At 48.3% G+C, this 15,294-nt stretch overlaps 1 protein-coding gene and 1 pseudogene across 7 annotated transcripts in view; one reads left to right on the forward strand and one right to left on the reverse strand.

Annotated features, from left to right (window-relative positions):
* The window catches only part of LOC149749795 (UDP-N-acetylglucosamine--peptide N-acetylglucosaminyltransferase 110 kDa subunit-like), a 48,434-nt gene extending 41,664 nt beyond the window's left edge, over positions 1 to 6,770 (forward strand). For 3 of the 7 annotated variants that reach the window (XR_016392494.1, XM_089908507.1, XM_089908513.1), the window contains 2 exons: positions 209 to 1,776; positions 4,373 to 5,879. The gene's annotated coding sequence lies outside the window, so the exon portion shown is untranslated. Of the gene's footprint in view, positions 1 to 208; positions 1,780 to 4,372; positions 5,880 to 6,058 lie in introns of those variants that run through there. The other 4 variants (XM_089908509.1, XM_089908510.1, XM_089908511.1 and 1 more) reach the window with 4 other exon arrangements.
* Positions 6,771 to 8,675: 1,905 nt separating this feature from the next.
* LOC149749796 (U2 spliceosomal RNA) lies at positions 8,676 to 8,781 on the reverse strand (annotated as a pseudogene).
* Positions 8,782 to 15,294: the final 6,513 nt, after the last annotated feature.

Consider the following 15,294-nt stretch of genomic DNA (forward strand, 5'->3'; position numbering starts at 1 on the left):
AAAAGAAGACTGACTCATCCAATTAAAAAAAAAAAAGAAATTCTCTCATCCTGGATTCAAGAGAAGGGATGAAGTAAAAGGATGAGGAAGAACAAGAAGAGGAAATGTGAGCGTGGAGAGGGTAGGAGGAAGAGCAGAAGGCAAATAAGTGTATGTGCTTCTCTTGCCATCCCTGACTTTTTTTTTTTTTTTTTTTTTGGCGCTTCAGGAAAACCCAAAAGCCAGAGAAGAGCACAGAGGTGCTCACCACTGCATGTGAACAAAAAGGTGGAGAGAAGAGAATGGTGGTAATCTGCGCAGGCAACTGGAGGATGACCTGAGTGCATCTCGCCAGGGAACAGTCCCCGTTCCATAGAATCCCTGAAGATGCCAGGCTCTTATGTTTAGATGGGGGGCCGAAGGTGTCTGTGGGGTCATCACGTACATCACTCCTGGAGGTGTTGTTCACATTGTGTTCTTTGTAAAGAGTGTCCCTGGTGAGGTTCAACATCTCCCTCTGCAGGACCCAGCCTTGCCCTCCCAACCCGCCAAGGTCAGCAGACAACATCCCCAGTTAATCCCCAGGTGTGGTGAGATATCTGGAGTGGCCCTGGTACCCCCCAGTTCAGGCGTCCTGGGGAAAGGGTGAGGAGGACAGAGGAACCGGGGCTTCTTCTCATGCAAGCAGACAGCTCACCTGGCCCAGCGCTGCTGCATCCCTGTGGGCACACAGTAGCCCTGTCATCCGGTAGGGGACACTGCAGGATCCACACCTGGCTGGGATTTGCCCAACCCCTGGGGACCCCTCAGCCTCTGTGGAGCCCCACTGAAGGGCCTGGGTCACCTCATGGCACCATTTCTCAACCTGAGGTTCTATAGATTTTTCATAGATGTGTAAAAATTGAATACAACACACACACAAAATGAAGGCAATTCAAAGCAATGCTAATTTAGGATGAGTTAAAGGGCCAGGATTCCAAATTAATTATGACCTTAAAATTAGATAACAAATACATCTGGTTTTATTACATGCTGAAAAGCAGTGTCTTCTACAAACTTTTCATGTTGGGATACAGCAAAGCTATAGAATTTATGATTCTGTGACCACAGCATCAGGATATTTTTAAATTAAAAAGCACAGGCAAGTTTGGCTGGGGTGTTAAAGAAAGAAAAACGATTATTAGGGGAAAAGGGAACATTGCGGTTCTCTGCCCACTTCCACTGTGCTGGTCTCATGATGGGCCGTGTTGCGTGTGGGCTGGAGGGACAGGGTCACTACTCCCACCTGTGTCATCAGACCTCCCACTCCTCACAGCGCCCAGGTGGGAGGGACCCACACTTTTCAACCTGGAGCCCCAGTGCCTCCCCTTTCCTCTGCATCACTTTCACTGTTCAGGGGACCAGTCGCTCGAACGCCGCCCGGCCAAATGCCCAGGTTAAATCGCCCCTGTAGGACAGGTCTCTCTGCTACCAGAACACACTTGGCAAAGAGCAGCAAACAGGCCCCAGTGCCCTGGGGATGTGAGCCCTGGGGATGTCAGGGCCCAAAGTCACTTGCAGGGTCTGAGTAGCCCCCTGGGTCCCACACACCGACCCCAGGGAGCCCACCTCCCCACTGACTCCAGTCCCTGCCTTTGTGTGGCAGGTTCTCGTCTGACTCCTGTGAAGACTGTGACCTGGAGGCCTCAGCCTGAGACTCAGAGGGGATGGAGCTTGTGCAGCGTCTGGCAGCTTAAATGAGACACGAGGCCAAGGAAGGAGGGCCACCTCTCTGCTCCGCCTCCGCTCCTGAGTCAGGTAGTGAGTGCCGGTTACTTCCTGTCGGAGCTGTACATATTTAGCATAATTTTAGATATATGTCTTCCTTTTAACAGTGAAAGGCTGTTACATCAAACAAAATTGATCTCCTCTTTATTTTTTTAAACATTTCTATGTAAAATAACACACAAGTATAGAAAGCACCCTCCGCAAAGGGAGGGCTCAGTGAATTACAATGGGCGCTGCACTCTGGGGAGCAGTAGTTCTTCCCTCTGTAAAAGCCCAGATGCTTCAGAGAAGCTCCTCTCAGCTTCCTTACTCTGGCCCCACCTCCACAGCGGAAATCCCAAAGGGACTGGATTCTCCCAGCCCTCCAGCACCCTCCACTACTTTCTCATTGTGCTGCCACACTCATTTTGAGTTATTTGTGTGTAAATCACTGCACTTGGAATATACATGGAGTAACTGACTTCATTCTTATAACCGAATAAGTTAGCACTTATTCTTCGACAGGGGGCGGCCAGAGTGCTGGGGACGTCCTGTATATTGAACTGGGTGTTGGTAACAGATGTGTTTATATTTACAAGAAACCATAAAGCTCTATGCTTAAGATCTGTGCCCTGTACAATACACCAAGTAAACTTCAATTAGAAAGAGATGCCAAAAAAATTTCCCCACAAAACAAACTTCAGGGCCAGGTGGCTTCCTCTGATTTCTACCAAACATTTAAGACAGAAACGATGCCCGTCTCCTACACACTCTTCCAGAGAACAGATACAGAGGGAACACACCCACACTGCTTTCATCGGACCAGGAGAATACTGATGTCATACCAGCAGTAGATATTACAGGACAGGAGAAATTCCAGGCTAAACACTTCTGAATGTCGATGTCAAAATCCAAAAGCAAATATTAGCAGTCTAAACCTAGAGGTTTTCAGAAAGGAAGGAAACTGGGATTTCGTGGCGGTATTTCCAGTGGTTGATGTGGACAGGATCACTGGGTGTTTGGGCGCTGCCTGGGAACGTGGAGAGAAGGGACAATGCCATCGGGTTAGTGGAATGAACATTTGGTGACAGAGATTAGGAGGGCCTGGGTCATCCTCAGAGACAGTCCTGGGATGGGGTCTCTAGGCTGTGGCTATGGAGGGGTCCCTCTAGAAGGGCATGGGCCTCTCTCCTGTGCCACTGCAGGGTCTAGGGATGGATGAGGAGTTTGTAGGGGCTGGATTTTGATGAGGAAGGATGAGCAGGGAAGGTGCGCCCTCAGAGCCAGTGCGGCCACGGCCCCTCCCCAGCCAGGCCGTAGCCCAGGCTACTCAGACAGTTGCTCACATCAATAGGCGACAGTGGGGCACGCCAGCTTCACCCACTAAACCACCAAGCACAGCCCAGCAGGCCACTGTCCTGATTAATCAGCACTAACTGTGCATCCAGGGCTGGTTGTTGAAGACCAAGCTAATTTGTTAGAGACGTGCCATGTGGGCAACTGGCTTGGAGAGACCAGGGCTCTGAGCCACGTGGAGACAAGCCGACCACTGGTCAGACCACCAGGAGGCTCACCCAGTGTGTGAGGACGCTGAGGGAGGAGGGACGTAGATGGGACCCCCTGATCCTTCAAGGGACCTTCTTTCAGGGATATTTAAGAGCTGTGGGGTCAGGGATCAACATGTAAGGGAGGCAGTGGGTCAGGCTTGGGCCCTCCTGTTGGCTCAGACCCTTCCTGTCCTTGGAGCAACCATGGGGCAGGCAGGAGGCTTGGGGGGATGGAGGGAGGGGAGCCCTGGGCTCAGGAGTCCAGAGCACCATCTAGAGGATTCAGGGGTTCAGGGATTTCTGTCCCAGGGAACCAACTACATTCCTGTCCCACATCCATCTGTCATCAGCTTTGCGACTCCGGGAAAGTCACTTAAAATCTCAACATTTTAGTGCCATGTACCATAAAATATGGTTCACAGCACCTGCCATGAGTTCCCCACGGGGCTGATGTGGGGATCACAGGAGATGATGACAGATATTCTTCACAAGCTCTAAAGCATCACACCCATAACCTTCCCCACTCCCCTGCCCTGTGGCATCCAGGTCCCCTCTCTGGAGGCAGCACTACCACATGTCTTGCTTATTCTTCCAGACATTTAATATTTGAACACCTAGGTAGCACTTATGAAGTAACCATCATTTTTCATCAGGGTCTACCTGATTTGCTGTATTAAGCTTCCTCATGTAATACTAATAAGTGGACCCTATTAACATTTCCACTATCACAGAACAAGGAACTGAGGACAGAGGGTCTGCATAACTTTCCCAGGTTCATGTGGCTTCTGGTATGATTTGAATCCAGACCATCAGGCACCAGCTCCCACTCTGTCGGTCACTGTGCTGTGCTCCCTTTCTATATTATCTCACTAAATAAAGTCATGTCCCGTGCAGTCAGCCTGCTGGCTATTTTAAGTGCACACCACATTGCAACACCCTCTTCTCAGCCCAGCTTCGATTCACGTGACTCCCCTAGACTCCCCTAGGAGGCTGGTGAACAAAGAGAACAGACGTGTGACCTGGGAATGAATTGACACCTCTGCATGGTCTTCTCCCAGCAACATATCAATAGTTCTCTCAGTTTTTGTTGTGTTTTCCAGGATCATGACTCGGGTACCAAGAAGAAAAGGAAGATTATAAAGGAATCAAACACAGGATGCACAAGAATATCATCTGTGATCAATATAATCTGCTGGCCATCCGCAGCGGTGGTTCAGGCACATCAGAATCAGCATCTGGCCAAACAACAGGGTAGGGACCCAAATAGCACCCCCACTGACCACTCCATTGAAGGTACTGTGGAACTAATACCAGCAAGTAGATTCAGGAGCAATGGCTGTAGTTTGTACAGCAGAGCCTGGATCTGGCTGAGGGAGGATTGGGCAGGGAAGGTGCCCACTCAGAGCCCGTGCAGCCACTGCCCGCTCTTAGCCAGGCCTTAGTCCAAGCTGCTCAGACGATTGGTCAGTTTCTAGTCAGTGAGACCCTGGGGGCCTGTAACATTCATGTGTTAAGCCACCAAAACACCAGCCCAGTAGACCCTGTTCCCAGCTAATGAATATTAACTGCTCATCATCCGGGTTTGATCAGTTGAAGATGATGCTAATTCTCTGTGCAACTGTCATGTGGGCAGTTGGTTTGGAATGTCCTGGGTTTTGAGTCAGTTAGGGAGTCAGGTAGACTACTGGTCATTCAGGGTGGTCACCTGACCACCAGGAAGTCTCACTGCAAATCAGCTGCTAGAATCAAGTGCTGAGGGGGAAGGGAGGGGAGATGCACACATATTTGGATACCCTGGTCCATCAGGGGGTCTGCATTTGGGGGAAAGACACTGTATTTGGGGTCAGGGATTGAAACGTAGAGCCAGGAGGTGGGTCCAGGTTTGAGGCATTCTCTTGGGCCAGGCACCTCCTCCGAGTACCAGCTGTCTCCCTGCAGCATTCTTGGGGCAGGAGGATGTGGGAAAGGGAGTGAGGAGAGCTCTTGGTTTGTGTATCCAGGGTATGATCTCATGTCCATGTGTTCTGGAATCTCTGTCCCTCCCCTGCCTCAGACCCATCACTCATCAGTGTTGTGACGCTAGACAAGTTACTCAATCTGCCTAAATTTCAGTGCCCTGAACCATAAAATATGGGTCGCAGCCCCTACTCTGCCCACCCCACAGTGCATCACAAGAAATAATATTCTTTCCATGAGCTCTAAAACTTCTTACTCGTGTCATCAATGTGAAAAAGTAGGCTCTATCCTATTTGTAGCCTCCTAGGTGCCCTTTCTGGAGACAACCTACTTATTCTTCCAGGCATTTAATACTTGAACATTTATGTAGGTAGCACTTATGAAGTACCCATCATTTTTCTTCAGGCTTTGTATTTACTAATTTTTAGCCTCAGAACATAATACGAATAAGCAGGTCCTACTAATATTTCCATATCCCTGGCCAGGGAACTGAGAAACAGAAGAGCTAAGTAACTAACCTTCCCAGGTACACATGGCGTTCGAATAGGATTTGATTTCAGGCCATCAGGCACCAGCACCCATACTCTCCCTCATTGTGTTGTGCTGACTTTGTACTTGTCTCATGTAAATAAAGTTATTTTCCCCATGTGATCAGCCTGTTGGGTATTTTAAGTGCACGCTAAAATGCAAGGTCCATCTTCATAAGCCCTACTTTGATTCAGGGGACTCCCCGGGCAGCTAGTAATAAGGAGATCTGAAGTTTCACCTGTGAATAAGACTTTTGCCAGGAAGATGTCAACACCTCTCACTATTGTGAATGTATTTCCTAGGAGCTTGTTTCAGGAATATGAAGAGAAAAAGACAAGGATTCAAACCAAGGATACCATATGGGGATTGATCCTCCATGAAGAAAATATACTGGCTGGCCCTCACCGTCATTCAACAGCTCAAAATGAACATCTAGTCCCAAAGGGTTGAGCCTCAAATATCATCCCATACAAGCCACTCCATTGAAGTCACTGTGAGAATTCCATCCTGAAACTGATCAAGAGTAATGACTATAAAAAGGTTGTCATATTATCTTTTGATTGAGATATAATTCACATTTTTTTTAACTGTGTGATTCAGCTGCTTTTAGTGTGCTCAGGTTTTGCAATCAAGATCTCTAATTCCAGTACATTTTCATCATCCCCAAGAGAAACCTCATACCTAGTATCAGTCATTCTCATTCTGTCCACCCCTTTCACCCCAGCCCTGGGTCTTTCTGTCTCTGTTGATTTTCCTATGCTGGACCTTTCATATGAATAGAACCACACAATGTGCGGACTTCTGTGTCTGACTTTTGCAGTAAGCAAAATGTATTCAAGGTGCATCCAGGTTGTAGCATGTATCTGTCCTTCACCCTTTTAATGGCTGAATAATATTCATTGTATGGATATAACACATTTTATTTTTCCATTCCTCAGTTGGCGAATAGTTGGGTTGTTTCCACTCTTTGGCTATTATGAATAATGATACGACAATATAACACTCATGTACAAGTTTTTGTGTGAACGTATGTTTTTTATTTCTCCTGGACATATACCTGGGAGTGGAGTTCCTGGGCCATATTGTATCTCTGTGTTGAACTTTTTGAGGAACGGCCAAACTATTTTCTTTTTCGTATTTGCACCAGCAATGATTGAAAGTGCCAATTTCCCCACATCATTGCCAACGCTTGTTTTTAAAAAAATTATATGGCACAATAGTGGGTATGAAGTGGTGTCTCACTGTGGTTTCAGTTTGCATAATTTTGACTTATAATTTTGCACATGTTTTCATGTGCTTATTGGCAATTTGTGTCTTCTTTGGAGCAGTATCTGTGCAGATTCTTTTTCTCGTTTTTAAAATTTGGTTATTTGACATTTTATTGTTGAGTTGCCAGTGTTCTTTACATATTCTGAATACTAGGCTTTATCAGATATATGACTTGCAAACATTTTCCTTCATTCTGAAGGTTGTATTATGTCTTTCTTGATGGTGTTCTTTGAAACACAAAGGATTTTAATTTTGATAAAGTCCAATTTCTTTTTCCTTTTGTTGTCTGTGCCTTTGCTATCATATTTAAGAGTTCATTGCCAAATCCAAGACTATGAAGATTTATCCCTTTTTTTCTTCAGAAATTTGTATAGTTTAGCTCTTATATTTAACTCTTTGATCCATTTTAAATTCAAAGTCTATTTTGTCTGATATTGGTATAGACACTCCTGCTCTCTTGGTTACTATTTGAGTTTTCTCGCTGAGTTTGGAATTCCCTTTTCTATCCTTTAACTTTCAACCTGCTTGGGTCTTTTGATCTCAAGTAAGTCTCTTGTAGACAGCATATAGTTGGATCATATGTTTTTACCTATTCCGCCAATCTCTGTATTTTGATTGGAGAGTTTAATGCATTTACATTTAAAGTAATTGCTGACAAAAAAAAGAGTTATTTCTGCTATTGTGCTGTTTCTTTTCCATCTGCCCAAAGCTTTTTTGCCCCTCATTTCCTGCATTCCTCTCTTTCGTTGTGTGTGTTTAGCTGATTTCTTACAATACAATATTTAAATTACTTTCTCACTTCCTTTTGGGAATATTCTATAGCTCTTTTCTTTGTATTTACCATGGGGATTACCTTTAACATCCTAAAATTAAAACACTCTAATTTGAACTTATACCAGGTTAAACTCAACAACATCCAAGTTCTTGAAGCTAAAAGAGCATCCTACTATCTCAATGCAAAAGACCTTCTCCAAGACACACTGCAGTTTCTGCCTGGCTGGGACATTGCCCCAGAGTGCGGTTAAGTTGAAGGAGTCGAAGGAGGCATACATTTCCATCCTCTGGATCACTGCTCACCAAAAAATACATAATGCCAGGCACATATGTAGTTTTGAATTTTCTAATGAAGACACCAGGAAAATAAAAATGGTGGAGTCAATGTAAATAATAGATTTTTAATTCAGTATCTGCAAAGTGTTCGAATGTTTACATGTGGCACGAGAACTGTGGTCATATTACGAGGGCTTGAGAGCCGCATGGAGCAAGATAGAAGACAAACAGCATGCACTTGAAACTCTAAGAAGTGAACGCTAACAGGCAGATGGGGCCTGGAAGTCCAAAGTTGAATAACAGCCCGTAACAGGGTGATTATGGTGGGTTCTTTTCCTGCCTCTGTCTCCCAGCTTACGCAAGGCACGCAAAGTCCAGCAACAGCTGAAAGTTAAAACCATGGGATCAACCTTTTATTTCTAGCCAGACAAGTGAGAAAGTGGGGGGCTTGGATGTTGAGGAGTGAGGGGGTCATCCCCATTGGTCTTTTTCTCCCCAGTTACCACATCTCCCCTGCAACCTCAGTGATGGCAGAGGCCTTCACTGAGAAATGGCCTGTGTCTCTGGACAAAGGAACAGGTTAAGAGACTCCTATTGTTTGAAGAGTGTGGGGGCATGCCCGTTATTTTCCTTTCTTTTCTCTTGCTATTTAAATTGACAAGAACAGATACTACACTTGATCTTAGCCAAAAGCCTGAGATGAAATAGACAAAATAAACTTTAAGCTAAAATTACTGTCAAGTATAAATTTTACTAATATAGTAATCCCAAAGGACCAAAGAGCAGGGCAGTGGCTTTATTGAGAACCCAGGATTTCCGAGTGTCCACCGTGCTCAGTCACTTTTAAATCATCAGCACAGCCCTATAATTCAGAGATTTAGGTGAAGTGACTTGCCCACGGTCACACAGCTAAGTGAGAGTCTTCTGGGACCAAGAGTAACTTTTGCAAAGGCGTCTCTTGCTATACTTACTCACTGCCACCATCTGACACTCACATTCTTTCTTTTTATACTATTCTGTTTCCTTGGGTCAAAGAATCCGACGCCTGAATTAAGGTTAAATAGGAGTTAGTGGCAGATCAAAAGCCAAAATCGCTTCAAGATATTCTTTTCATTCCCCCAAGTAATGCCTTTAGTCACAAAAATATAGAACAACATAGACAATTACAAGTCAAGTGACCTTAGTGTTCACAGGCAAGCACTAATACATTTTAATGTACCATGATCATATTAACATAGAAATAACTATGAAACATTTTCTGCGGAGAAGCAGCCCCTGCAGCAGGCAGCAGAAAGGGACAGGAAGGCTGCATGGCGCCCAGGCCCCCAATGGCCTAGGTCTCACCCTGCAGCGCACTGTTGATGTGCCGGAACGCTGCTTCCTTCTCGGAGTCTAGGTCTTCAGTGGCGACAGGGAAACCCAGCTCAGGGCCTGGGGGCAGCCTCAGAGGCTCCCCTCGCCGGTGCGGCAGCAGAGGAATCCTGCGTTTTCGGGGCCTGGGACTGTCAGATGTGCGGGAGCCCTTCCTCCAGGGCCCTTTCTGCCCTCTTGCTGCCTCTGCATCTTTGTCAGGCTGGCTTTTCCTCCGGGAAACCACCGGAGCTGCAGAGGGCGACGGAGGGCCCTCCTCGCTCCCTTTCTTTGCAGACTTCTGGGGCAGCCCTTGCGGTATGGCGGGACCCCTCCTTCTCTTCACTGGCGGGAAACCTCGGGTGGAGCTATATGAGCTCGTGATGGCGTTTCTTTGGGGGCAGGAGCTCATACAAGTGGTCTACAGTTTCCTGGTGGATCTGTCTTCTGCCCACTTGGCGTGGAGGTCTCTCTGCAGAGGTCCAGGCCTGGGCACGAAGAAAGAGCCCCCCAGGGGCCTAAATGCAGATCGTGCGCCCCCGGTGTCATCGGGGCCGCTTCTCTGGTCTTCGTTCCTCCCTGTGACTGTGGGGACTTCCTCCTGCTTGGCCATCCCTTGCCCGCTCTCTCCCAGGGCCCTCAACACCGTCTTCTCGGTGCTGTAGTTCGGGACACAGCTGGGTGTCGTGGCCGGCACTGGCTGCCCCCGCGCCACACTGACAGTGACTGTGTCCACTGCGGACACTGAGCTGCGGGACGTCGTGGAGGTGCGAGCACCCATCACTGCCTTCTTCCGATGGCCTCGCCTGCAGATGGAGATAAGGACCCCCAGAAAGGAGCGCAGGGTCTGTGGGATGGTAGAATGTGGCCTCAGAGACTCTGTGGCAAAGCGCAGATGCAGAGTCACTGGACACTTGTGGGCTGGCCTGCGAGTGGATAGCCGGCCATAGACAGCTGGGTGACCCGGGCCGGCCACGGTAAGTTGGTGGGCGTGGGGAGCGGAGCGGGCCAGGGGCAGATGAACCCTCCTGGCAGGTGCTGATCCCCCAGTGCCCGGGGCGGGGGTGAGGGGCATGGCCTACCTAAGTAACTGCCCCTAGAGAACTTGGGTGAGGTCGGTCCTTGGATAGAGAGCTGGGCTCCGAGCACTCTCCTTCAGCTGCCAACTCGGCCAAAATCGGAGTGCGCTCTCTTTGGCCTGTTGCTGGGATGCAGCTCTGGAACCTGTGAGCGAACAATGGGCGTGCGTTGGCGGGGCGCAAAAGTTTAGGGAGGGGTGGCGCATGCGCAGAGTACACGTCAGGCCCTGGGGCGCACAGGTGAGGATGCGCGCCCCTGGACCGTCTAGCGCTTCTGAATCTCCCCGGGGGTCTGAGGGCTGGAGGTGTTTGCCTTGAGGGTGATGAGCTTCTTGGCAGGGCAGCTGCCCCTTCTCCCCCGGCCGGCTCTAACTGTACAGGATGGGTCCCCGGCCACCAGAGCAGGAAAGCTGGAGAGCAGGGTACCTGGCTCAGCAGCCGCCGCCCGAGGTGGCAGATTTGGCGTCAGCGCCTGTGCGTCCACCTGCCCTCCCACCTGGTAACATTGGAGGAGAGAGCCGCTAAGAACAGAAATGCAAAAAAAAGAAAAAAAACGCAGAAGTGCCCAAGCCAACCGGATCCTGCTGGGGTGACAACTGAAGGGGCAGGCAGGGCGGGCTGGGAGGGACATATATACCAGGTCCAAACCCAGAAAGATCTGAAATGCACGAGTCAGAATGAAAGTCCAGAATCATCCTTGGGCTTTGGGCTGAGCTGGAAGTATAGCCAAACTCTTCAAGGTCTCCAGCTCCACCTGCAGTTTCTGCCTGGCTGGGACATTGCCCCAGAGTGGGGTTAAGTTGAAGGAGTCGAAGGAGGCATACATTTCCATCCTCTGGATCACTGCTCACCAAAAAATACATAATGCCAGGCACATATGTAATTTTGAATTTTCTAATGAAGACACCAGGAAAATAAAAATGGTGGAGTCAATGTAAATAATAGATTTTTAATTCAGTATCTGCAAAGTGTTCGAATGTTTACATGTGGCACGAGAACTGTGGTCATATTACGAGGGCTTGAGAGCCGCATGGAGCAAGATAGAGGACAAACAGCATGCACTTGAAACTCTAAGAAGTGAACGCTAACAGGCAGATGGGGCCTGGAAGTCCAAAGTTGAATAACAGCCCGTAACAGGGTGATTATGGTGGGTTTTTTTCCTGCCTCTGTCTCCCAGCTTACGCAAGGCACGCAAAGTCCAGCAACAGCTGAAAGTTAAAACCATGGGATCAACCTTTTATTTCTAGCCAGACAAGTGAGAAAGTGGGGGGCTTGGATGTTGAGGAGTGAGGGGGTCATCCCCATTGGTCTTTTTCTCCCCAGTTACCACATCTCCCCTGCAACCTCAGTGATGGCAGAGGCCTTCACTGAGAAATGGCCTGTGTCTCTGGATGGACAAAGGAACAGGTTAAGAGGCTCCTATTGTCTGAAGAGTGTGGGGGCATGCCGTTATTTTCCTTTCTTTTCTCTTGCTATTTCACCTGAAAGGTCAACCTGGTCATAGGGAACTGCATGACAGCATGGCGGCTTAAACACTTTAAGGAACATGTAGGAGGGGCCCCTGAAGCCTGAGAATGTGGGTAGAATTCCAAAGAGGAGAGAGCTATAGGAGGAGATTATTTAGGTCTGTGTACGAGCCCACATAAGTCCTGGGATCCCCCTGAGCCTCATGCACAGACAGAGCCAACGAGGCAGAATAGAGGCTTGCGGAAGTGAACTACAGTATAAACTGCCACTCAATTCCGAGATTAACCCCTGAGTGGTACGTGCACCATGTGGACACAAACAGCACAGCAGTGTCCTGAAAACTGCACCAAGACTGGAACAACTCAGAAGACAAGGCACAATACCTGTTTGACCATAGGTTCATGAATTGCTTAATAAAAACCACAGAAAAAGGAAAAGTATCAATCTCCTGAGGATTTTAATAGGAACCAGAGTCTCGAAACATAATAAGCAAACTTTCCAGGATACCACCCAAAATCACACAACGGAGCATACAAAGAACTAGGAAAATGTGACAAATTCTCAAGAGAAAAATGCAATCAACAGACCCAGCCCTGAAATAACCCACATGGAGGAATTAGCAGACAAAGCATCCATTACAACCATGCTCCATGAGTTAAAGGTAAATCCTCTTGAAATTAATGGAAAGAAGTTCTTCAGTGAGAAGTACAAACTATGAAAAAGAAGCAAATGGAAAGTTTAGAACTTAACATGCAATATCCAAAAGCAAACATTCACTGGATGGGCTGAATAACAGAACAGAGAAAACAGAGGAAAGATTCAGAAAACGTATGGATCAATAGAAATGGCACAATCTGAAAAACAAAGAGGATACATGACTGAACAAAAATTAAGTCTCAGAGACATGTGAAACAATATTGCAAGTTCTACCTTTTGTGCCGTTGGAGGGTCTGAAGGAAAGGTGCAGAAGAAAATATATGAGGAAAAGAATAGTTGAAAACGTCACTGATTTCGAGACACAGACCTAAGCTCAGAAAGCCTCACCCTGACACACAATCTGATAAAAAAGCCAAGGTGAAGAATAATCTTGAAAGCAGTCAAGGAAACCGACCTGTTATACATCACAGAATGTCAACTTGAAGGACTGTGATTTCTCATCAGAAAACAGAGACCAGAAAAGAATGGAATAACATCTTTAAAGTATTAAAGGAAAAGACCAAACCAGGATATGATATCCTTAAAGCAAGGATATCCTTAAAGACTGAAAGCCAAACAAAAGCCAAAATGAAGTCTGATGGAGATGAGAGAAAACTAAGAGAATTCATCACCAGACAATTTGCTATAAAAACATTACATGAAAGGAACTTCTTCAGGCTGAAGTGAAATGACACAAGAAAGAAGTAAGCTTGCAACTTCAGGAACAAAGGAAGGGCAACAAAAATGGCAAGTATCTGGAAAAATTATCCTCTTACATTATTTTATATATGTATGACTTTTTTTTTTTTTTTGGCCACGCCTGCGTGGCCTGCGGGATCTTAGTTCCCCTACCAGGGACTGAAGCCGGGGCCCCAGCAGTGAGTCCTAACCACTGGACCGCCAGGGAGTTCCCTGTATATGTATGAAAAAAGGATACCACAGTCTCAGAGGGTGGCGTTGAAGTCATATAAAGGTGACACATATGACAGCTATAACAAAGAGTGGAAGGTAAAAGAATCTATATGGATGTAAGCCTTCTGAATTTTATTTAATTGGTAAAATATTAACTCTAGACTGTGAAACAATACGTATACATAGTGTTATTCCAAGAACAATTAAAAAATGACAAACTCAAGAAAATTGGATAACCTCAATAGTCCTATATTTAGGAATTGTGGACAAGATAGCTAAAACATTCACATTTGTGTTTTGTGAAAAGTTTTTCTCTTGGTTAACTGCCTAGGAGTGGGTTTTTGGGTCATATGGTAAGTATGGCCCTCTCAGCCAGCCCTGGCCACCACTTCAGGTGTCACCCCAGCAGGATCTGGATGGTGTGGGCACTTCCGTTCTTAGCGGCTCTCCCCTCCAGTGGCGCCAGGGGAACGCAGAGGCGCTGCTGCCAAAGCTGCCGCCTCTTGTGGGAGCTGCACAGCCAGCAACCTTGCTCCACGTTGCTGGGCGGGGATCCCGTCCAGTACAGTTAGTTACCCCGACAGCACTGGGGCGCGGCCAGGGGAGAAGGGCCAGCTGTCCTGCCAAGAAGCTCATCACCCTCAAGGCAAACACCTCCAGCCCTCAGACCCCCGGGGGATTCAGAAGCGCTAGACGGTCCAGGGGCGCGCATCCTCACCTGTGCGCCCCAGGGCCTGACGTGTACTCTGCGCATGCGCCACCCCTCCCTAAATTGTTGCGCCCCACCAACGCACGCCCATTGTTCGCTCACAGGTTTCAGAGTATAAAAAGGCAACAGGCCAAAGAGAGCGCACTCCACTTTTGGCCGAGTTGGCAGCTGAAGGAGAGTGCTCAGAGCCCAGCTCTGTATCCACGGACCGACCTCACCTAAGTTCTCTAGGAGCAGTTACTTAGGTAGGCCCTGCCCCTCACCCCCGCCCCGGGCACTGGGGGACCAGCACCTGCCAGGAGGGCTCGGCTGCCCCCAGCCCGCTCCCCGCGCCCACCGACTTCCCGTGGCCGGCCCGGGCCACCCAGCTGTCTATGGCCGGCTATCCACTCGCAGGCCAGCCCACAAGTGTCCAGTGACTCTGCATCTGCGCTTTGCCACAGAGTCTCTGAGACCCCATTCTACCATCCCGCAGACGCTGCACTCCTTATGGGGATCCTTATCTCCATCTTCAGGCGAGGCCATCGGAAGAAGGCAGTGATGGGTGCTCGCACCTCCACGACGTCCCGCAGCTCAGTGTCCGCAGTGGACACAGTCACTGCCAGTGTGGCGCAGGGGCAGCCAGTGCCGGCCACGACACCCAGCTGTGTCCCGAACTACAGCACCGAGAAGACGGTGTTGAGGGCCCTGGGAGAGAGGGGGCAAGGGATGGCCAAGCAGGAGGAAGTCCCCACAGTCACAGTGAGGAACGATGACCAGAGAAGCGGCCCCAATGACACCGGGGACGCACGATCTGCATTTAGGCCCCTGGGGGGCTCTTTCTTCGTGCCCAGGTCTGGACCTCTGCAGAGAGACCTCCACGCCAAGTGGGCAGAGGACAGATCCGCCAGGAAACAGCAGACCTCTTGTATGAGCTCCTGCCCCCAAAGAAACGCCATCACGAGCTCATATAGCTCCACCCGAGGTTTCCTGCCAGTGGAAAGAAGGAGGGGTCCCGCTATACCGC

Source organism: Delphinapterus leucas, chromosome 3 (assembly GCF_059928025.1).
Source record: "Delphinapterus leucas isolate spDelLeu-1000000601 "Yukka" chromosome 3, BTC_Dleu_Yukka2, whole genome shotgun sequence".
Taxonomy (NCBI): Eukaryota; Metazoa; Chordata; class Mammalia; order Artiodactyla; family Monodontidae; genus Delphinapterus; species Delphinapterus leucas.